The 25362-nt window shown below is 28.4% G+C and overlaps 1 long non-coding RNA gene across 1 annotated transcript in view; it reads right to left on the bottom strand.

Annotated features, from left to right (window-relative positions):
* Window positions 1-25362, bottom strand: part of LOC106685210 (uncharacterized) — a 102200-nt gene that overhangs the window by 17118 nt on the left and 59720 nt on the right. The window contains exons 4-5 of the long non-coding RNA XR_001343812.2: window positions 22597-22649; window positions 7618-7670 (exon numbers count right to left, since the gene is read on the bottom strand). This is a non-coding gene — a long non-coding RNA (uncharacterized lncRNA). The remainder of the gene's footprint in view (window positions 1-7617; window positions 7671-22596; window positions 22650-25362) is intronic.

Below are 25362 nucleotides of genomic sequence, written 5' to 3'. Positions count from 1 at the left end.
AAAAAAAAAGGCAGAAATGTCACTAAAATATTTATATGTATAAAATGGAAATGTTTGAAAATAAAATAATTTAAAAAAACATGATTTTTTTTGTACAATGTGAGTTTAACATGGTCCATAGAATATTTTTCCTCAATAATTCGGATTGATAATTAATAATATACTATAAATTTCAGGTTTACGCATTCTTTAGTATATACTGTTGATATAATGGAGAGTATAAATATTTTAAAATTAAAAATGGGATGTAAAAATATATATCTGCATGAAAATTAAACAATTTTCAATCTGAGATGTTTTTAATTCATCAAAGTTACCCCAGAGCAAATTAGCTTACACAAGAATGATTATTTGGGAGAAAATAACAACTCTTGTTATGTGTAATTTTTCAATCGGAATTAGCTCATAAATAAAACATTATTTATGTCACGACGTTCCTGAACGAACGTTTACTTTTCAGCCCGGAAAAAAACCTTTCTTTGTAAACAGTTCTTAATATAATTTTATAAAGTGAACTTTTGAGATGAGCTTGATTCTTTAACATGACTAATTTTGTAATAAGAAAACATATTGTGCATCGCAGTACTAGACAACAAACATAACATTTTCAATAATTCTTCAAAAGAACTCGCATAAACACCCATCAACGAAAACATTTATAGAATGTAAGCATTCCGTAAGTTTAATGATCCTATTCTGTGAAATGGGGTCGTTTAAAATTAGCCTCTCTAATAAAGAATATTATAGGAACGTTAGAAATTATAAAGAAAAACATAATTTTTTCTTTGATTAAATAATAAAAAGGTTCAGGGTTTCAGCTGATATGTAGATAAGAACCTGCTTAACTATAAAAGCTAGAGAGAGAAAAATTTATCTGGTGCCACTCAAACATTCTAAAAAAAGGACGGGCTCATTCAAAAGGGGGAACTATTTCCCACTCAATGGCCAATGCCAACTGAATGGAAGGTATAATATTAGTTTATTTCCAATATGTCAGCAACTCTCAAAATATAAATATAAGAATAAAGAAGATTGCACATGTAAGTATGTGTAGATATATCTGAAGAGGTATATACTTTATAGTGAATTTGAATTTATTAAATAAAATGTAATATTTTAATTCGAGGCAGTAACTGAAGTACTATAAGGCTTTGCGTTTTGTTACCATATACATACATTGGCAAGGAACTTTTAACGTTTTAACCACATACCACCAACCTTATATATAATTTCAAAGTGTAATTTTCCTGTTTTGTCAAGAGTGAAAGTTGTCATTTGTAGTATTTAATAATCAATTTTCATCATTCATTAACTAAGTTGAACTGCAAAAAAGTTTTCAGGTATACACGTAATATATCACTTATCCTTACGGACAGAATGAACCCCAATCCAAAATTAACTCTTTTGGAATTAAATTTGTATAGTCACTGGAAATTAATGTATGATTTCTAGTAAACTATAACAGTAACATCAATGCCTACACAGTAGGTATTAGGTAATAAAACAAAAAAAAAAACGTAAATAGGGACATCGATTATCTAATAGATTAAATAAATATTATTAAGGACTAAGAATTTTACTTAATTTACTATGAATTAAAAAAAAATGCAACAATAAATTCGCTCTACAGTTGACTAAATTAATTCATAACGGCACATTTCCAAGTACTATTTGTTCTAAACGGTACATCATTTCCTGAGCAGAAACTAGAATCGGAACACGTTCCCAGACGCCTTTACAAAATGTGTTGGGATGGTTATGGCCAAGGGGGAACACTGAACAGATGTCGGGAACCGCCTTAGACAAATATACAAGACCTACTGTAGCAGGCTATAGTGTAGCCAGCCAAACTTTAATGGATCGGCTGGAATGTAGAGAACTACAATGATCGGAAATGAGGTCCAAAATTTATAAATTTACGAAATAAAATGATCCCACAGCTCATAAGAAGCCGAGAAAAAAATGTTTTATTTCATGCAGAATATGTTTTTTTCGAAGACTAGGGAGGTACACCCTGTCCGCCCCGGACCAACCCTCATTTTACAAGTATTCTATAGATAGATTTTATTATTTTGTTTAACATAGTGTAAGCAGGAAAAGACCTAATTTCAAGTCTAGTTTAGCGAGTGGCATTCTCGATAGCGTTAATGATGACAGATTCAGGCGGATATTGTATCATGATATCCAGAGAATGATGATCACCATTGTCCTTCAGAAACTCTTGTAACTCAATTTTTTTAATACTAATTTTCATTATATAACCTTTCATGTAAGATAAAATAAAATATTACACGGTGATCACTAAAAAACGTTATATATAAAGAGATAAATCAGATTAGGGGAAAAAGCAATTCAACCAAGCTCATAGGTCAATAGAACATTCTCACCATTTCTATTGGCTACGTAGATACATATTTACGTATAATTCAAGGTTTAAGAATAAAGTTTGTGGCTCTACCAAAACATTAAATCCTCCCTATCCTTACAATCCAAAATCCTATGTAAAATCCATGATGCTCCTTATTGCGTCAAAAATAAACTAATCCACAAAGACCTTAACATCCCCTTCGTTGCAGATTTGGTCCGAAATATATATGCGTCCTTTCATTCCAAACTCCTAACCTTCCTTATCTCTCATCCAACAATCTCCGATAGTCCTCCAAGGTGTCTGAAAAGAAGATGGACCAGGACCTTCTAATTTAAATTAAAGTTTGAAGTAACACCATTGGGTGTTTCCTTAACAAGATTATCAAGTGTTCGAAACATACCTCATATTTACTTATTGTATTTTTTTTTGTACAGTTGTAAATTACAACATATAAATAGATTTTAAAAAATAAAGTTTAGTATTTCTACTTTTTAATAAATTCGATTAATCATTTTCGAATAATATCTATGGGGGAGACGTGTTTGAAACTTTCGTGCCATAAAAAAAAACTTGAGCGAATGGTGAAAGGACAACAATGGCTATTCACACGCTCAGACCATGCCAGAGTTGTTTATTTAGTTATTTTCATCGAAAACACGTATTTGAAATTTAGTACGATAGCAATACTTCCCGTTCCTATATACGGAATATATAAGTAAGTGAAAGTTAAAGAAAATTGCAAAGAGAATAAAAAAGATATCCTCAATTTGATACTTCATAATATTTGAAGGGTATCACATGTATTAAATCACAGGCTACGGTAATGAAAAAGGATAAATAAAATAAAAATTTTTATTTGAGTAAATTTAATTACAATTTCTCCCCCTCCCGTTCCTTATAATTTTGTTTTGAACTTACCCTCATCTCACTCCAGACTATTGAGCGAACGATCTGACCTGAATCTATAGGCGGGTCATGTCCTAGGCAGGTCAAGCCTTTAATACAACAATTTAAAATTTAAGGAAAAATATTAAGATAAAATTTTAAATATCTTGATACCAAATATAGCTTTGTAAATTTAAATATTTCAAGTTGAAGTCCAAAGAAAAAATGTTTCAATTTATAAATAAAATTTAAAATATTTTTTGTTCTTTATTCATTTATAATTATTATTTTTAATTTCATTGTATTTATTCTTTCTCGACTTTTATGTAATCTTAACTTACTTCTTTATTTTCCGTTTTCTCGTGTGTTAAATTTTGGTTTATCATTTCTACTTTACGTGTTATTACGTCTACTTTTCATTTTAACCCAAAAGTTTGTAATTTTTTATATTGTTATCATTGTCTATTTTATATTTATATAATTTTAACGCTACCTTAATTTACTTTTTGTATTTTATCCTATTATGACGTGTGGGGAGAAACGTCAGCATAATAATAGTTGTTAACTGTTTTGGTTTTTTTGTGACCGCACTTTAGACCATCTCCTTCATAATATAAATAAAAATATATCTAGAGCTAAGGAGAAAGCAGAATTTAGAGGGTTTCGGCGAATTTCAAGTAAAATTTTATTTATAGGTTAAGTAAAAAAATGTTTTTTTTTAAATCTTTTCTCTTCCCATGGGAAAAAAAATCTTAGAACCAACCCTGTTAAGGGCTGTCCTTTTAAACCTTAAAGCATTATTAAAAAAAAAATTCTTGAGAATTTTACAATAACAAGCTAAAACAGATGTTTTTTAAACAGGAAATTGATCTGAGGCAGTTAAAAAAAAATAAGACAAAAAAGTAAATAAGCCACATACGATATATAATGAATGGGCTTAAGTATACGAAAGATGATTACAACTGAATGACATTTAAAAATTAAATAGTAAAAATAAGATATTTAAACATAATAGTACAATAAAATATATAAAACCGTTGTCTGTTTCTATGATGTATCTTTTATTTTTAAATATAAACCTAATAAATGATTTATAGAAGAAAACAGACAAATTTTATTAAGTTCAATGATACAATAAAAAAGGTTCCTGCAGGATATGTCCAAGGACATTAGCTGGGAAAGAAGAGGGAGGTAGTATAAACGATTAAATTTTTGTTTTTAAATATTACAAAGAGTAATTATAACTTGAAATGATAGGTTTTGATATTGTTCATTTTATATCAATATTTAATGTCCAAGAATTAGAAATTTTCAAAACACTATTTTTTTTTTTATATCCATAATATTATCCATAGGCATAGAAATTTTGAAAGTTTTCCAAGGAACGTTTGGTTAATAATAATTAAGTCTGCATTTAGATGTTTATGCTGTGGTAATAACGCCCAGCATGTAGGGCCAGTCAGCTAAGGAAAAATTGGTAATATATCCTTCCGCTTAATATATATTGTAAGTTAATTAAGTTTCATTTTTCAGTCATTTTAAAATAGGTATTCCAATGTATGAAAAACTAGATAAGTTAGTTCGCCAAGCTGTAAAAAAATTTAATAATCAACTTATAAATAAATAAGTTATATCTATTTATAAAAATTGGGCAATGAATGAAATAACAGTAACCAAATTTTAAGTAATTCGCTAATTTATCTAATAAAACATTTCTAAGCATGTATTCATATTGTTTTGTCGTTGTCTAGTAATATTTGTTCTACAGAATACTTTTCTGTAATGTATCTTGGCTCCGATCTAATAAGGTGAATCATAAAACAAATTGTATACGATCAAATTAACACATATCCAGGGCACTGATCAGGAAATAAATATGAACTCGGAAGAGGGGAAATTACTAATACTTCTCACGGTTAGATGAGGAGAGCCGTTTCCCGCCAGCTTCAATTAAAGGAAATAGTTCGTTTAATAAACAATTGACCGGCGCGGGATAGTTAAATCATACAGCTTGTTTAAAACAGGGCCCGTATACGAGAGCACACTGCGGGTTCAACACACCAATTCATGTCTCCTGCACATGTCCTGTACAAGGGGTATGGGTCTCCTGCAGAGCTGTCGGAGTTGTCTTTAAACATAACTCATTGTCATATATGCAGAATTATATTTAAAAACCTTCTAAATTACTACACTATTTGTATTATTTCCAAATATAATATTTAATTATTGGAGAAGTTTGTCGGGAGGTGCGGTCAGCAAAGAACAACATAAATAAACAAAACCATATTTATTTATTTTATGCCGACGTTTCGACCCGAGTTTCAGGTCTTCATCAGGGCTATAGAACAAAAGAGATAACAACAACATTTAGAGTAACATACAATTGAAAAGGAATAGAATACAAACAAATTTAGAATTATACAAAATATTGAATTAAATCATAAATGATAAGAAATTGATAACTGATAATTGAATAGTACAAAATTTTTAATTGATTGATAATCGTGGAATTGTGTGGTAGTAAATTGAAAACAGTGACAGATGAAATATAATATCATGTAGGTAAGAAGATATGTATAATATAAGATATGCAAGTAGTGTCTAAAAAAACTGAAAAATTAAATAAATAAATTGAATCTACAAATAGCGAGTGGCTTATATCTGAATTACATTGTATTAACTTATACACCTATAAATAATATAAATAATAAATAAATAAATATGGTTTTGTTTATTTATGTTGTTCTTTGCTGACCGCACCCCCCGACAAACTTCTCCAATCATTAATCTACGGTCAACTATCTACACCTCATTATAATATTTAATAATTGGCTAAATTTAAACTTTTTAAAACTAAATATTCTACGTTTCAGCTAACATGCCATCTTCAGGAACAAAAATTTCATTTGCGTCTTCTACAACAGAGTCAAACTACTGAAGTCTAATATAGAGCAGGTTATAGAAGGTTTTTAAGATGGCTACGATCATATGGACTTGTAACGGTTTTTTCACGGCCCTCTAAATCAAAATATGCCTAATGTTCCTATTAATTTTATACAGTGAAATTAAATATGCCAATTTTAAATTAAATAGGATAAAAATGGAATTCGTATTAATCAAAAATATTTGTTAATAATTATGAATAATACCATAAATATTCTCTGTAAATTACGTCTATGATTTAAATTATTGGTAGTAAGAACTTGATTCTATTATTTAACGTTTGTATTTATCATCAAATTTTGTTATTTTAGGTTTATCAAAGCCCAAAATATATTTGAAATTGGTACTATGAGTAGGTAAACCAGTTGACAAATCATAATTTTTATTTCTAGATTATTCTAGTGTTGTATAATTCTGTTTTTAAAAATTTCTTTTGTTCGTCCGATATGTATAGTCGTAGGATTAATATAAGTTTTACAATTTAATTGATAAATAACATTAGTTTTATGTAGCATGTCTACTTAATTGTTAATTTTTTCCCCTTAATTTATGTCGTTTAAACATATTAATGACATTTGTTATTTATTAACAAATTTACCTTCGCTTGAAGAAATTTCATATAAATATAATAATTATATTAAGAATATCATGAAATATAAAGGAGGAATTGATAACAGACAAGATCATACGAATCATGGTCCTCAGATTTCCTAAATGGAAAAAGAAAATTTGTTTATTTTTTTTTAACATGTTACATTTTTTATTAAATAATAAGCAACCACTTAAAAATAATTGAAGGTAATGAAGTAAAAATAGTAAAGAAATTAAAGTTCCCTAAAAGAAATTTTTGGTTTAACAAAATCTTGTCGGCACGAATGGCGAAAAATTATATTTAATTTTTAAATAAATCATTATGTAAATGTTTTTTCTCGGCCACCTATTGGTCTAATAATAATACATTTAAACAACTTCTACAGTTAATAAGCATTCATTTGGTATAAATGAAGCCAACATTTCACAAATGTGGCGTGGAATTAAGTTTTTTTTTATACAACTAACTTTGTTTTATTAAAAAGTAATAGTACTAATAGCAATAAAAACGTAGATACGGACTAAGATACCACATTACACAAAAAAGCAAGAAATTAAAGCAATTCTATTTTGAAATGATTCTTTTTAAGCAATTCACATTTCTTGTTAAATAGGGTAACAAAAAAACTATTTGTCTAGGTAGTTCTAAATTTGTAATAGTTTAAAAAATATTTTCTACAAAGAATTTTAGTTTATTCAAATCCTTTGAAGGGTTCTCTCGATTCAATATTTTACGAAAATTAACAATTAAAAGCAAGTTTTCACGTTTTGGAATTCTCGAAAAATCACAAAATACTACAGTTTTTGTTAACATGCATTAATATGTTTACCTTGGTCGCTCGTAAGAATCCTTATCTGATGTCTCTCAATTACGTTAAGTGATCTAAACAAAATAAATAATAAATCAGATAGATATATTAGGATAAGTTTCAATTAATAAAATTAATGGTCATTGAGATAATATTTCATTGAATAGACATTGACAAAGTTACTTTATATGAAATAATTATTAATTAATATATAGATTAAGAGTGATTTTCATTCATTAATCAGAACAAACACAATACGCAATATGCAACCATAAATTAATAGAAAGCCAGAGGCCAAAAGAATAGTAAAAACTAATAAAATAAATAAGTATATAATTGAATTACATATAACTTATGTTCTATGTATTTAATTAATTTAACAACCAGTTTTGTTTTCTTCAAAGGTTATTACTACATTCTCAACCATCTGAGTCATTTGAGAAAAGAAATATATCACACATCCAGAATGAATCGGCTACAATTAAAAAAAAAAAAATTTAAAGTATGGCGGTAGGAGGTATGAGTTGTGAGGGACCATTTTTTTTTTTTAAGTGTAACTTCTTTATCGAAGTTTTACAACTCGAGAAAAAAATATATGCAGGAGTAAATTGATTTCATGACGCGAAGGAACGCTCAAGATAAAACGGTCGAGTTGGGGGCAACATTCCACGTTTTTGGCATTTAAATTAAAATATATCAAAAACATCTTAGCTGCATATTGCAAGTGAGGGAAATGTTTGGCATACATCCTCTTAGTAGTGAGCTATTATTCAAAATAGTATCTATACTGAGATATCTATGGTATCTATACTGAAGTATCTATGGTATAGATGGTTTATGATATGTATGATATAGATGGTCTATGGTATCTATACCGAGATAGAGAAACGAAAAGTGGAAAAGATAGCCCAGAGATGAAATAACGAGTTTATGAACATTCGTATTAAAATATCTTCTGAACTCCAAATCGGAGTTGCAAACTCGAAGTGAGAGAAATGTTCTCCATTTCTTCTTCTTCGTAATAAGCTGTAATTCAAAATTGTATCTTGACGCTACGAGGCGAAAAGTAGAAAAGATAGTGCCAGAAATATATATTAGATGGACGAAAAGTTATTCTTATCCCCATATATATTACTAACAAAAAATCAATTAGATATATAATACGCTTTTTAGACATGGGGAAGTTAATATTATCTATGATTTCACGAATGATTAAGTAAAACATTATTTAATAATTATAATTAAATAAGAAAATAAAATAAGTAAAAATATTATTATATTTTATAAAATAAATGATCCTCAAAATGTTTTTGTTTGTTGTGTTATAGGTTATTTAAAGATGACGGAAACTATCTATGTAGTTAGAATTAGTAATATTAATATTACTAGGTATAGCTTAAACCAAATACTATAGTTTGAAGAAAGTGGATATCTACTCTAAAACTATATTGAAAACATTTATTTTCAAAAAGTTGAAGGGTTGACTAACAAGTTTATAATAACCGGTACTAGACATTGGTGAGAAAAGTTGTTCCTAACTTGTTACTTGTTGTTAGTAGTTATTGTTAACTTTTAACACAGGGAGAAGAGTTACTGTAAACTTGTTTAATTTTAGGTAACTTAATATATTCACAATGCAAGAACCTCATTTATTTCATATTTTACGAATTTAATATATATTTCGATTATAAAATTTATAAGCTATATTATGCCAAATTATATTAAGTTATGTTCACCTCGTATTATTATTATTGTTATGTTTTCTATTCACTTCTTTAGTCTAACTTAATTTTATATTTTGTTTCTTTATTGTAGTATTATACTTACATATAATTTCTTTCTCTAATCTTTCTTTTTCTTTTCATAATTTTAAATTTTTATTTCCTTAATTATGTTATTTTACTTACATATTTAATTACCTATATATACGTTTTATTTTCCATTTCTTTCATCACTTTATTTTTTATTAATTTTCATTCTGTACAATTATTTATTTCAATCATTCTGTATATATTATATCTTTTTATTTTTTTGTATTCATTGGTTGTTATCTTGTTCTTTGTTTTTAGCCCTGATGAACACTAAAAATTCTGGCCGAAACGTTGGCACCATTTTTTCAACTTATTTGTGTTATTTTTTGACCCCACAAATAATCATCTTCTCTTCATATTTATTATCCACGGTCATCATTATGAGATTTATATGTTCTTATATGCGTATGTATATATTAGGCAAGGCTTTTTGATTTATCTTTAAAATTAATAAAAATCACAATAATTATAATCTATGGTTATTTTTTAAAAATAACTATCGTACTTAGGAATAGTAAGTAGGCATTTAAAGATGTGCAAGGCAGTTATAAACAAGCCAACAAAAAATTTATATTTCTGATTAAAGACGTAAATTATTCATTAAAATAATTAAAATTTTATTATTCAATAAAGTTTATTAATTCCCTTGCGCTCTCTTGGATTACTGTGCCATTAAACTGCTAAGAGAGAACACTCGAAATTCCTAGAGCGGGGCTGGTCAAGGCCATATTAATTGAAGGCATAGCAACATCCTTGTCATATCCGTTCTTTATTGCGAATATGCTTGGACCTCAATATTATTAATATGCTTTTATTGGTAAAAATGCCAAGATAAAAGTCATTCATAAAATAATTTAATGATTATTGTACCTCTCTGAACGAGGGGGTTAATTTTAATAAACAATAAAACATTTCGCTACATAAGATCATTTTAATTAGTGATTATGTAAAATTAATATCAGAGTTCAGTCATTTACAAGCAATAATTTATTTATTTTTTTAAACTTTGATAATTAATGCAAAAGAATAAATATTTGTTCGTACTAAAGATGTTTATTTAAAAAGTAATGAATCATGAATTTTTCTAACAATCTTCTTAAACTGCATTAAAAGAAAATATTGATCTACTTTTTCCCATTTTGAAAACTAATTATGAGTAAAAACCTGGGTATTCAATAGAAACAACTATAGCGAGTATCTGTTAGGTTATTAAAATTTATTATTTTTCAATAATAACAAACATAAAAAAAACAATCGCATTCTATAAGAAGAAAAAAAAACACATATAAAAGAATTATTATGAGGTGTAGATATTAGACCATAGATTAATAAGAGGTTTTGTATGTTGAATAAACAAAAAATTATTCATTCGTGAACATAAAAATAAATATAAATAATAAACTAACAAATTTGGAAATATACATAATAATGAATTGAAAATAAAAAATAGTTGGTTAATAACTATGGAATTAGACTCTAGCAGATACATTTGATGACAATGAATGGCGAATTATAATACAATATAAGATTATCTTATACATATCTTCTTATGTATATTTATTATTAATTTTTATGTTTCTCTGAATGATGGTTGTTTTATAGCCCTGAAGTAAACCTGAAATTCAGGTCGAAATGTCGAATATTTTTTTGGTGATCTCACCCACCGACCATCTTCTTCACTTAAAAGAATTATTAATTATATTTACAAAAAAATAATTGATAATGATAATTGGAACGGTAATAGTTTAGTTATACATGAAATTCTTTAATATTTTGTAATTCAACATCGTATATCATTGCTAACAATCAGAACTGTTTATTTTTTCCAAATAGACAAAATTAAAGATATTTTGGAGGAAGATTTTTTTCTGTTAGTCTATTTCAATGTAAACCTATCTGGTATTAAAGAGCACTTAATTGCTCATTGGTGAGGTTAATAAATATCATTAGAGTCGTTTTAGAGAAAAAAGGAAGAATGTAAAAAATCTATTGTACAAAGTGGCACTTAGGAAGGTCAATTTTAGCTAAAACGTTTCTGTTACATCCCAAGTATATATTCACTTTAAATATGTAAAATCAGTTTCGTAAGACTTTTCGTTTTTGAGTTAGGCTGGTCACAGATAGACTTACCGACAATTTTGCAAGACTAGGTTTTTTAGACTCAGGGAACCTCAAAACATATTTTTTCCGTCGAAAATTCGAATTTGAGATTTCTCTTTAATGCAATACTTTTCCTTACTATATATTCCACTGATAGGTAAGTGAAAGTAAAAATTATTAGTTTTCCATAATGGTATCTAAATGGTAAAAGAGAACTATTTATTGTGAACCAACGTTTCGGCCCACTTTGCAGGGCTGTAAGAGTGAAGTTCTGCTACCAACTGACAGCTGGTTCATCAGACCACCAAGTTTAGTTGGTAGCAGAACCTCCGACAGCCCTGACGAAGCCCTGCAAAATGGGCCGAAACGTTTACAATAAATAGTTCTCTTTTACTATTTTGATAACTTTATTGACCGTCACCCAGACTATCCTCCTACAATCTACTTCATACGGTCAACTATCTTCTTTCAATTAGTTTTTTAATTTATAATATATATATATATACATATATATTAATAAATTATTTGAGAGTGACTTTTATTAATAATAACACAAATGCAAATGATCCATTTTAAAAATAAATCATAATTGAATGCAATGAGTTAACTGAAAAAAAAATCATTTAGTTCCTCCGAAAAATTCATAGTTGAACAAAAATCGACATTCTACAAGAACTGACCACACTAAAATGATGAAACTGCCACGTATATGCACTTAAGCATGATAAGAACATACATAGAATGTAGTAAAAAAAAAAAAAAAGATGTAAACCAAAAGAATATAATTTAATAGAATAATATTTAATAGATGATAGAATAGAAAATTATATAATTATACTGAAGTAATAATAATAAATAGAAGTAGTAACAATTATGGTCAAATTAAAACCAGGAAAGAATGATGAACTGATTGAGGTGAAAACATGTATTAAAAAATTGGAGGAATAAATAAATATAAGCATATAAATAGATAAACAATATAGGATAAAAATATAACAAAATTTTCTTTAATAGTTATTACTTCGAATAATTTCTTCCTGAATGTTATTTTTTTTGCAGAATTTTAAATTACAAATTATAATTATCCCCTTTTCCATTATTGCAACATGGTGCTATATTTTTGTTGTATTTAGGATTATTGACAGCTTTCGTCATAACATATATTTAGGCAATTAATTTAATATGTTAGATCTAAATGTTTATTTATTTCATGTTACTAAATAGATAAGGAATATTATTTCTGAGTCTGTATCCAAATTAATACTCACGCACGCCATAGTTTACGTATTATCTATTTAAAATTTAATAATGTGATAATTTTTCTATGAGGGCACATTACTGTATTGAAAATCAATAATGCTTTGTTTTTTAATATAACTATTATTCAATTTTAACGAGTTATTTCAATAGCATTTTTTCTGAAACTGCACGAGTATAATGATAAATTGTTTTGAAAACTTTCAACCTAAGCAAACTGTATAAATAAAAGGAACATAACCTGCCTGTAGTTATCTTTAGTGTAATCTTGAGGAAGACAAGATAAATACATTCAATTACAGAGGTAATTAAATATCTCGCAGTACCGTTCTTATTGCGGGCATAAATCTCGGATGCCTGAGATTCTATTGTCTAAGTTAACATTCCTCGTATGATCTATTGCAAGTTAAATTCCCATCGGGTCAAATGCTCATACCATTTTCTAGTCATTACGTATACAAGCCTATGAAATTAAAATGTATGTCGTATGATGTAAAGTTTAAGACGATTTTATAGCTACAATGATTTGTAATTATCATTAATTCAACTTTACTTATTGCTTTGACGTTTCGGCCCAAGATGTGTAATTCATAGGATATAATAAAACATCATTGCCGAATTATATTATAATTTACTATTATTTCATTACACGTTATATTTATATTATCACTTACTATATTAATATATTATATACAATAACATAATATCATTAATGTTCTCATTCATTATTCCACTATCATTGCCTTGTTTTGATTTAATATCAGTTAATAAAAACTAATAATTTTTGTCCTTCATCGCCATTACTGGGCTATTTTGTGAAACGTTGAAGAATATAAAATAAAATCGTTTGAAAATTCAATTTCCCCTTCGAATCCGTCTTCTTAATTTGACTTACTTTAACTCCTGCCATTATACATAGCAAATAATAATAAAGAAAGAAAAGAAAAATAACTATTTCGAACTGTTATTTTTATCTTTTATGTATAAATATTTTTTGACAATTCAGATCGTATGCATATGTTTGCGTATAATACTTTACTTTTTCATATTCCCTGATGTATTTAGAGTTTATCATTTCTTCCTTTATACTATTTTGTTTCTTGTTTTAGCCATAAAGAAATGTTTATGAATTATATTGTTAGTTAGTTATATTTAAAGTAATATTATTTTGTTATATTCGTATATTTGAAATTTACATCATTTTTTTTATTTTTAGTAAGTTGTATTTTTTCAAGTTATTTTTCTTTCATTTTTTACAATAAGATTTTACAATTTTTTTATCTTATTAAAATTTTTATATTTTCAGATCTTGCATATTTCAAATTTACAGCAAGTTGTTATATTTTATAGTAAATTAGTTATATTTTAAGTAATATTTTTTTCCTTGTTTTAGTCAATTAAAATTTCTCTATTCCTGATTTCTTTTCTTTTTTAATATTTGCTTTTCATATTTTTTTTTGGCCAAAATTCTGAAGCGTAATATTCTTTTTTTTATCTTTATATATTTGAAATTTACAGTAAGTTGTTTTTTTTTTTTTTTAGTTCGTTAGTTATATTATAAGTAATATTATCTTATTATCTTTGTATACTTGAAATGTACAGAAAGTTTTTTTATTTAGTTATTTATATTTTGGCTGATAATACATTTTCTTTTTTTTTGTACACTAACATTTTTCAATTTTTTTAACTTATTAATATTTTTCTATTTTTAGATCTTGGTATATTTGAAATTTACAGCATGTAGTCTTTATTAGTTAGCTATATTTTAGCTAGTAATTTTTTTTCTTTCCTATTAAATCATTTTTCTTTTCGTTTTTTTGTTATTCTTATCTTACCTTAAATGTTTGACGTTATTTTATTTACTCGACCAATCCCCCCTCCCCTTCATGTCCCTCTAGAACTTATAAAAGATGAATATAAATAATAAAATTTAATTAATTCGACCTGAAAAATACAAGAAATAGACTTTTTCGACGAGGGACTTACGGATGGAACCAATCATCACCAGAAGCCGACTATAGAACCCGTAACCTTGGGATTGCCAGCATGTGGATTCCAAGTGGAAGGAACAGCCGTTCGAAATGCAGGAGAGAATAGGGGATGATGAAGATGAGGACTCTGGCCTTCTTGGTTGTATTGTATTGCAAGCAGATGTAGGCTCCCTCCCGAACCTTTGGTCCTGAACACATCTGCCCTTGGGCCAGGGGTGCCCTACTGGTTTACAGTACTCTTAACTGCCGCGTTATATACTTTCACAATGTTATACTTCCAGTCAATTGTTTTTTCTATGAACCTCATCTAGGGATATAAAAACGTATTTTTTGTAGAATAGTATAAATATTTGTTGTACAGTATAAACTATTTTTATATTCTAAAAAATCTTTATAGAGCAGTACAAAATATTTAGAGTATCGTATAAAAGTTTTTAGTAATTATCTTTAATATTTCATTTTACATATGATCATCATGTAATTTTTTTTTTTTTTCGTACCCTTCATAAGATTATATTTTTTTTTTTTTTTTTTGCACCCTTTATAAAAATAAAATTAGTGTTTCATACATATATAATACATAGAATGTATTATACATATTTTACTTTATTATTATATCATATATAAAAAAGTTAATAGTAAAAATGCGTACGTACAAATCAAAATGCTTGGATAAAGACTTAAAATTTATTTATTTTTCCTGCTTACAGTATATTGAAAAAATATATATATATATATATATAACTGATATATAGAATACATATGAATTAGATATATTATTTGAGCAAGGAGGAGTACTATACTTAGTAAAATGGGAGTCCGCTGTTGGGCGGGCAGATTTTAGTATTTTTGGTATATTTGGGTTTTAATTTTAGTATTTCAAGGTAAAATACAAGTACTCTCAGTGGAGGTTAAATGGTTTATTATATTTTTTACTAATATCTGATAAATCTTGCAGATTCTTTGGTCAGGGATAAATTTATGAAAGGGAAGGTTTAGGTGGGTGTTTTCACCCCAATGATTTCAAAACTAGAAGAGATGGAAATTTTGGATTTTGAGAACCTAGTTCAAACCGCAAAAAATCTGCAAAATCATTATTCGAAAAAGTTGTTATACTTAGGATAATTATAAAATCCTATAGAGATATGTAATATTTCAAAAATGTTTAATATGTTGGGAAAAGCCGGTTAAAATTGTTGGAAAATTTTAGACTTTGCCGCTCTCGCTTAATAAGTTCTTTAAGTGACGAGGCTATAAAAAATAACAGATATCACTCACCTGTTGACTAGTTGATGACTGTAACAAAAATAATTAAAAAACTTAGGAAGCTAAAATTAATAATAATACTTCCCCAATTCTAGAGAATAGATATGCAATAAGACTGGGTTGGAAAAAAAAAGAAAGTTTTCTTATTGGTTCAAAAAAACAACTAAAAATCATCTAAATCAGACTAATATTAGGTAATATTTAAATTTAATAAAAATTCCAATTATTTGGTTGACAAAAGTTCATCAATTACTGAAAATGCTGTCGAAATATGCTAATTTGCATCAGATTTTTAACATTCTACATTTTAACCCAAGAGTCAGACAATTTGGAAATTTAGATCTTAGATGCCATACAACATACATCAAATAAAAAATCTGTTAGTTTACAATGTGATGTACAATGTACAAAGTGTTTCGTTAAAATCTACTAAGCGCCACTTTATATAATCGATTATTTACATTTTTTAGATATTCTCGAAAAAAGATCAAACGATTTTTAGTAAACTCCATAAATGAAAGTACAATCGAGTAGTTTTTAATATGAGGTATAAATGTTGAATATTCAAAATGGATTCCACATAAGTACCTTTAAGTTTCTCAATTCCAAATTATAACCGTCTCTCATAGTATTAATGAAAAATGAATAAATGAGAAAGAATTTTTTAATCAATTAAAGGATAAACTTGTTTTTAACCGACTGGCCCTAGAGACCATGTTTATATCAATTTACATCAAAAGACACCAGTAAATAAGAACTTTCATAGTAGCAGAAACAATTTCCATTTTTTGCTTAAAAATATAAAATAAATACGGAGATTCAGACATAAGTTTATTAAAATGATTCATGGAGAGTCCTTTATTATTCTTAACTTATTTCTAGTCTAATTTGAATAAAATAGGGGAATTCGTGATAGTTAGTTTAACAAGTTAAAGTGTGCTAACTGGAGATAATTTTCCTTCTTTTAACATGTAAAAACGATATAACATTTAACAAGGTTGAGAGTCTGTTTTAATACGTCTCCTAAATGGAGAATGAAGTCACGCAACAGACCAGCTGAGCTAAACATCATTTAGTCTGTTGTCGTTTAGATGAGTTAGTAGCACATAGTTACTGTTTTTGTTTTGGATGTTTATAATATGAACGTTTATAACTTTAATAAACTAAGGGATAAAAATAATAATAAAGTAATGAAAAAATACTAGGAGAGGAAACAAAAAAACAAGAGAGATGGAGGAAAGATTTAATATTGGAAATTTTATTATTTCGTTAAGATTACAAGGTTATAAAACAAGCTGCCTAGAGAATCCGCTAGGAGCTCCCCTGAACTGAATATATAACACGAACGTAAAAATTAGGCACCTAACAATCCTATACTAATAACATTTAGTAGTTAGTTATTAGACAGTCAGTTAGTAGCAGAACTTCATTCATATCAGCCCTGACGAAGCCCTGCAAAGTGGGGTGAAACTTTGATTAACAATAAAGAATTTTCTTTTACTATTTTGATACCTTTATTTACCACCACCTCGACTTCAATCTACTTTATAAGGTTAACTATCTTCTTCCAAAATAAAAAAAAATATATAAATATCATTCTTCAATGATCATTCTTCAAGCTTTCAGGCCCAAAATCTTTCTATTATTCAAAGATTATTTTAATTATAGTGGGCATGGTTCAAGCCCGAATAACATAATTTCTGAACGTTTGCTAGAGCGATCGCAATCTCATTACGTTAGCCCCATCATGGCCTGCGAATATCTACAGAAATGAAGAAGTAGCGCTCAAATGTTAACCAAAAATAAGAACAGAAAATAGGTTAACTAACTTTACAGTTAAAACGTTTTATCAGAGCAAGAAGTGGAGTTTCATTGAGAAGAAATGGACTGTAAAGGACGATAATGACAAGAATAGGGCGACCGAGCCGTGGTAGAGAAAATGTTCCAATTCCTATTCGTGAAAGGAAATTAAATCGAGAATAAAGGATTATTATCCTGTGTTATCAGTAGTTGAGAAATGATAAGGGTCCTATGCGACACTATTATCTGTTCATTTTCTGCTTTAAGTGGGTCACAGTTTGAAGAGATCTTGTACCGCAGTTGGTCTTCGAGATAATACATGTTCGAGTTCCGAGTCATTTCACCATTTTAATAATTAAAATTTATCTTATACGCTTGATATTTTTTTAATTAATTGAGCATATAAAAAATAGTTTCAAAAGTTTCACGACGGTGACGGTAATAGTTACCGTTAACTTTATCGCACATGCGCAGACCGTTGATACTACTACCAACTAGCAAGCAAATCCTGATAGTACAACAGTTAATGCTAATTTATATGATCATAGTGGTAGCGACAGCTTTCACTACCACCGAACAATTTACTCGATAGAAATTCTCTAATAAAAAAATAATTCAAGGCTAAAGAAACGGCCATGAATCAATGCGGATCATTCTGGAAACCAACAAAAAAATAGCCTGTTGGTAAATATTTTTGTTGAATTAATCATTTTTTATTATTTAAATTAATTCACACCATGGATCCAAAAATTAACATAAAAAACCTAATGGATAGTTGACCGACCTCTTTTTATGCACCCCTACCACCCAGGTTGCATACAAAGAGGTCCCTTAGTTTCCCATGAATAACTTGTTTTTAATAAAATTTTAGGAGAGCTTAACTAATCTTTAAATTACCCAAAAGCTTTATACAAAATTCAGGGAAAAAAAGAAGTAAAAATAAACCATTTTTCCTCCAACTCTTACCTTCTACTTTTTATTAACAAGCAAATACATTACATATATACATAAACATATACTTATACCGGAAAATGAAGATTGACCTTTGATTGACAGAAGGGCATTTTAAAGTAGACAGAATGCCCTTCTAGCAATCAATGGACTATTTTAAATGGCGACTGATTATAGGCCTTATAGACTATATCTTTATGAAGAAAATGACAATACTAAATAAAACTGGTTTCATGTCGTTTTCAATTTCAGGCACTTTTTGAATATTCCTTTATTAAACTATCTTTAAGCCTCCTCTTTCCGTTTTAAGCTAATATTTCAAAAGTGATGATAATGGCCATCTCTCCCCGGGGGTCTTAGCGGGAAGGGTCCGGCAGGGAAGGATTGCCTTTTTTGTGTTTTATGATCTCACGTTCCTCCGAGGCGCCTGAAAAGAAGATGGCCTCGTGACCTTATATTGTAAACTGTTTTTAGAGTTTTACTACTGGGTAGTTTCTCTACATCCTGTATCATATCATTATGTCATTATGATCAAATTTACTGGTTGTATATTTGTATACAGTTGTAAATATCAACAAATAAACAAAATAAAAAAATAAAAATGATCTCACGTAAGATAGTGACATGTCGTACATAAACCAACCTACTCGATACAATTGTCAGTTAGAGAAGTCAGATAAGTAGGGCTACCACGGAGGGCGAGATTGGAGGGTTTCAAGCCGTTAAAAGTTAAATATTATTTTTTGAACTAGTACATCTACTTTTTGTTCTTTATACATATATTATGATGGCCCCAAATCCCTGAGTAGCAGCATCTAAAACGTATTTTTGATTTAAACTGAAGCTGTTATTTGAAACGATTTTTGCATGGAGTCACAAACCCGAGTCATTAGGCATATCACAATATTTTATTTTTCATTGTTTACTAGTACAACAAATATATAATTCAAATAATAATAATAAAATATTTGTAATAATTTGCAAATTTAATATGATTTTTGTATAAAACAATAAGCTAGAACAGAAAAAAAATTATTTTTATAAATAAATAATTCTATATCAAACGTTTGGCTCAAAATTGTTCATTAAATTTTACGTTAGTCTTTATAATTGATATTAAATTAAAGAAAAAAAATAAAATTCAGTCAATCAGTCACAGTTTTCAAAAAGATAAAGGAAATCTTTACTACAGCTTATGGAAGTATATTGGACAATTGAATAAATATTTTAGGATATCTAATAATATTATAAAATATCTATAAGTGCTTCAATTCATCATAGATTAATGAAGGATTGAGTTAATATTAGCAGTTGTTAACACGATAAAGCAACGATATCTAAATCTAATTTATGACTATCTCTCATTATGGAATTTACGATAACTTCTTATGATAGATCCTGTGCTCTTATCAGTCTAGTTCTTGCTCTAACTACACAAAGATGTCAGATAATTTAGACATGAGCATTGCCTTTATAATTCAACAGTATTATTTCAAAATAAGGATGGAATATAATTAATATAAAAGAATGGAAGGCTCAGAACACTTCTGAAAACAGTAAGTAATTGTGTATCGAGAGATTTATTTTTTTTATTTCTGATTTTATTTATAATATTTTATTCCCTCAACTCAGATATCTCCAAATTAAATCGGAAATTTTTTCCTTTAAATTATAAGAAACATTATTCCGATTTGCCTACGGAGAATTGAACAGTATAATATTTTATTAAAGCTAAAAAAATATTTATGTATATATATATATATATTTTCCCTTTATTTAACTTCTTTCGTTGATTTCAAAGTCATAGCAATCAATGTATGTATGTATAATTTTTAAAATAACGTAAAACATTTTTAAAATTTCGAAGATAGCGTGGAAATAATCTTCTTACTCTTTTGGGCTATTTTTTTTTAAAGAGAACGATAATGAAAATCACCATACCGAAAATTATGCGTTATTTTAATTTACATACAACTTTGGAATGATACTTTTATGTAAATTATTCATAAGAAATTGGCGTTTTCACAATTTGATATTAAATTCTTTAAATAGATAACATGCGATATAAAAGTAAGATTATTAATTAAATTATAAATAGAGTTCAAAGGAGTAATGAAAAATCGACTAACTTTTTTCTTTATCACATTTAATCTTTTAGGAAGGTTAAGTTTATTACACCAACTAAATGAATAATGGATGTTTAGTTTACACAAGTAGGTCGTCTTAATCCATGAGGTATCTAGTTAAATATGTTACTTTAATGTTTACTTAGCCAATAGTTCTAAATGACTTAAGAAAAGATTTGCGTAAAAATATATTGATTATTATTAATTGATAATTAATTATTTTTAAAAACATATTTTTATATTTAATAAAATATTTTAAATTCATTGACTAAAACAATGACTATTGCATAGACCACGCTTAATCGCTGGAATTAACCGACGGTAAAAAGAAAACACTAATTTGGTAATACAAAATAAAATAGCTGATTTTTTATTTACTATTTCTTCAAAAATGAAAAATTGTTTATACACTTCAATTAAATAATGTATCTTAATTTTTTTTTAAATTATTTTAATAAATTTTAACGGCTATTAAATGTATACATTAATTTTTGTATTATAAGCTTTTTGGTTTTTGCCTAAGATATAAGATAAAAATTAAATCTGTACCGCTACAACCCATGAAGGACCAGGGATTCAGAACTTTACTACACCAACGGTTGTGCAAGGAGGTGATATGGTCAGAATCACGCTCGACCGCCAAATTTTTATCCAATTAAGGAAGGGCTGGGTAGACCCCAGGAGGGCTCCAGAACCAATAATGGTCGACTCACGGCTACAATGTAACATAAAACAATTTTCAGCCCAGCTGGATTCGAACTCGAGTCCTTGGAGTTAGTAGCCGCGGGGTAAGATTTTTTTTTAATGCATTTTCCGCAACTAGGACTAAAGTTTTAATGCAATAATACTTTTTCATGTAACGTTGAATATTAATTCAATTTTTTTTTATTATATTGAATAAGGATCTTGTGTAAATATGTCTTACTTTTATGTTTACTTACGTTAATATTTCTCTATGAAATAAAGGCATCTTTTTAATCCACGTAAAAAAAGTATTACTTTGAATAATTGAGTAGCTAGGTTAAAACTGAGTGGGGAAGCGTTGACTCATCAAAGAATTAGGTAATTATTATATTTTTTTATCTTTATTGAAATTTACAACAGTACATTATAATACATACAATAAATTTGATCTCGATTATAATGGAGTGATTCAGACGTGTAGAAAAACTACCTATTGATAGCACTCTAATGACGTTTTTACATTAGCAAATCTCGTGGCCATCTTCTTTTCAGGCGCCTCGGAGGATTGTCAGGAATGGAAGAGGAAGCAAGGATAGAAACTAGAGGGTTTGGATGGTTAGGGAGTTTATAATGGAAGGAATGATACGTGGTTAGTTCGGCTACATAAGGTAAAATAAAAATAATTTTAAAATTATGTAAAAGCCTACATTCTGCCACGATTCAATAAGAACTCTTAAACAAGTTTCTAAATAAACTTGTATATATAACTACTATTTTCTCTGGTCAGATAAATGACAATTATCTATCTTAGCTAACACATTATTCACGGGTATATCAGTTCAGGAGCAAGATCGATGACTCAAAAATGATATTATTCTTTCGGAAGAAGGCAAACCCCTCGGCTGTTCAAACTAGGCACAAATTAAGGTAACCTTTGGACAGTTTCTGTACACAATGGGTATGCTTGAACAAACATAAATAAAAAGTTGAGAGTAAATATTAAGGCTGGCTCACCTGGGCTCCCTGCAGGAAGTGACCTTTTAGCTCCCCTCCTCAGCCACTGGTTCCTGTATACATAAATTAGATTAAAATACATCAACTACACACTTTTTTATAAATGGACTGTTTGCTTTTTTTTTCTCATGCTATTAACCAGCAGGAAAAAAAAAAAAAAGAAACCATCATGATTAAAGACCTGATTTATACAGAACTTCAAAATATAAGCGTGAAATCGAAATAATGACCCAAAAAAATATATGCTATACTAAACTTTATTACATATAGATATTCAATTTAAGTTGAAGCCATAAAGAAACAATTCGAGCAAAAGTCATCATTCAAGTAAAGTTGTTATTTATACTTTAAAAAGAAATAAATATATAACCCTATAATGAAATAAATACATATAGCTGCTATGTTATTTAAAACGGTTTTTTCATTATTTCTTTTTTTTTTATATATGTATACTTAGTGAAAGTATTAATTTTGAAAGAATTCATAAATTTAAAATAGAACGTATTAAGTAAACTTAATAATTATGGCCTTCAGTGCAAATAACTATAAAAAAAAAATTAATCTAATTTTGTTATAAAAAAATAAAGTGTTGTAAATATTATACCAATTTATTTTGTTTACATTTTTTTTGTGTTGTATTTAAAAGTAGATGAATATGCTGTGTACTATAGCAACTCACTGTTTTTTTTGGCAGCATTGCTTACTATCAATAAAGCATATCTCTTTGCACTTCTGACAAACAAAAAAGTTTGTATTCTTTTTTTAATTGGACGTATTCCAAAGATAGTACCGAGGACTGGGATTTTCCTTACTTTGGTCGTCCAACAGGCTGTTTCAAAACTCATAGGGCTATAACAAAGCACGGTAAAATCTATTGAATACGTCAAATACAAAAAGGTTTTGTTTGATGTGAAACTACTGAAGCAAGCAATGACTTCAAGTTCTTGATGAACTTAAAAAAGTAATTATTTTATTTTTTTAAAAACGCAACTAAAAACTGTTTAAAGATGAATATTACAATCTGTCTCACTTAAAGACGCAAGTAATGGAGTTAAGAGGATGCATTCACAATATAATTTCAGAAAATATAAATAAATCTGCACCACTACAACTGATGAAGAGTGAGGGGAGTAAGTACCTTGTTAGGAAGTACTGTTACTAGACCATCTATTCAGCATGGAAGCGGATTTGGTTGGACACTAGAGTGATCCCGAACCCACAGGGCTGACTCACGGCTACAATGAAACGGAAAATAACTATCTGCCACAGCCGGATTCGAATCTGGGTCCTTGAAGTTACTCACAGTACCTTGCCACTGAACTCGCTCGAGTACAAACACATTCATTTCTATTTGGAATATTCAACCAAAGGAATTTCATCCAGGCAAGTCATGGAGGAAAAAGCAGAACTCCAGATCCCGACGTTCTCTCTCTACCTTATCACTTGTAGTGAAAGCCGGCAGAGGCTGAGCGAGGGCACAAGCTAAGCTCAGAACTTGAGTGGAGAACTCAATATAATTATTAACGATAGGTCTCGGAGCCATTGCTGTTTTAAACTTCGGGGAGGATTGTAGTGATGGCTGAATCTAGATAGGCATTGGGATGAGTGAGTATCTGATCAAATTTGAATGAAATCTAGTCTAAGACAGCTGTTATATTATGAACATGATAATGTGTAGTTCAGTACACAGCGTTAAAAATTGTTCGGACATTAGACAGAAAGGATTGAATGCGTTTACAACATAACAATGTGAAAAACTTGTTTTCATTGCCAACCCTCCGAGTACAACGGGTCTCATGAAACAATAAGTACCTTGCGAGTCTTTATGGGCCCATAAACAATTTTTTTAACTTTCAACCTTGCACTGAATAGAACCTTAAAACATTGTACAACCTTTCTGATTTCTGCAGTGTTTTATTTATTAAAACATATTTTTAAATTTAATTTGTGCAAAGTTTATTAAAACAAGGTTTGGGAATTTTCGTTATTTTTTCAATAAAGAAAAACTAAAAAGAAACAAATCAAGAATCGTTAAAATGAACTGATTCTTTACAAGCTGTGAATAGATAGGAATCGATTCATTTAAAGGAATCCAATTTTTTTATCAGTCATGTCGAACCTCAGTAAGTAATCTGCATGAGATTTTTAAAGAACTATACTTATTTTCAAAACGAACATTTTTCCATCTAAGTATAGAAATAAAAACTCGAAAGTTAATATAAATCTAAATCTGTCCACTAAGGTAAGTATAAGTAAAACATATCAGTTTTTTTTTTATTCGAGGAGAATAATTATGAGTCAACAAGAACTCTAAAAGAAATTGTCTTTCCTTACAAACGTTAAAGGACTGTGAAGACTGGTAGGGATGTTGAAGACACAGTCCGAGGATGTTGAATGCCAGATGCAAAATAGTGCATGTTTGATTCATGAGACTCAGGCTGGGGTTACAAGGTCCCGTACAAGTGTATAGCCTGATCTAACACGAGGCTAGTAGAGGACTCTAAACCAACCAAAGCCAGCTTGTACAATCCAACTTATCTGGCAAATTGATTACCTTATACACAATGCAAATTCCTCCGATCCGATTGAAAAGAACCCAATTCCTAACAAATTTATAAGTAGAAATGAGATCTCAAACATTTAAAAAATAACTACAGGATGGACTAGGAACGAAAAACTAAAGTTTTATTATGAAAGGAATATGGTCCGGGTGCGGTCAAGAAAAACTCAAATAGTAGAAATATACTAATTTAATGAGCCAACGTT

Source organism: Halyomorpha halys, unplaced genomic scaffold (assembly GCF_000696795.3).
Source record: "Halyomorpha halys isolate HHAL.00 unplaced genomic scaffold, Hhal_1.1 Scaffold670.1, whole genome shotgun sequence".
In the NCBI taxonomy this organism is placed as follows: Eukaryota; Metazoa; Arthropoda; class Insecta; order Hemiptera; family Pentatomidae; genus Halyomorpha; species Halyomorpha halys.
This window is presented reverse-complemented; position numbering and strand designations above follow the sequence as displayed.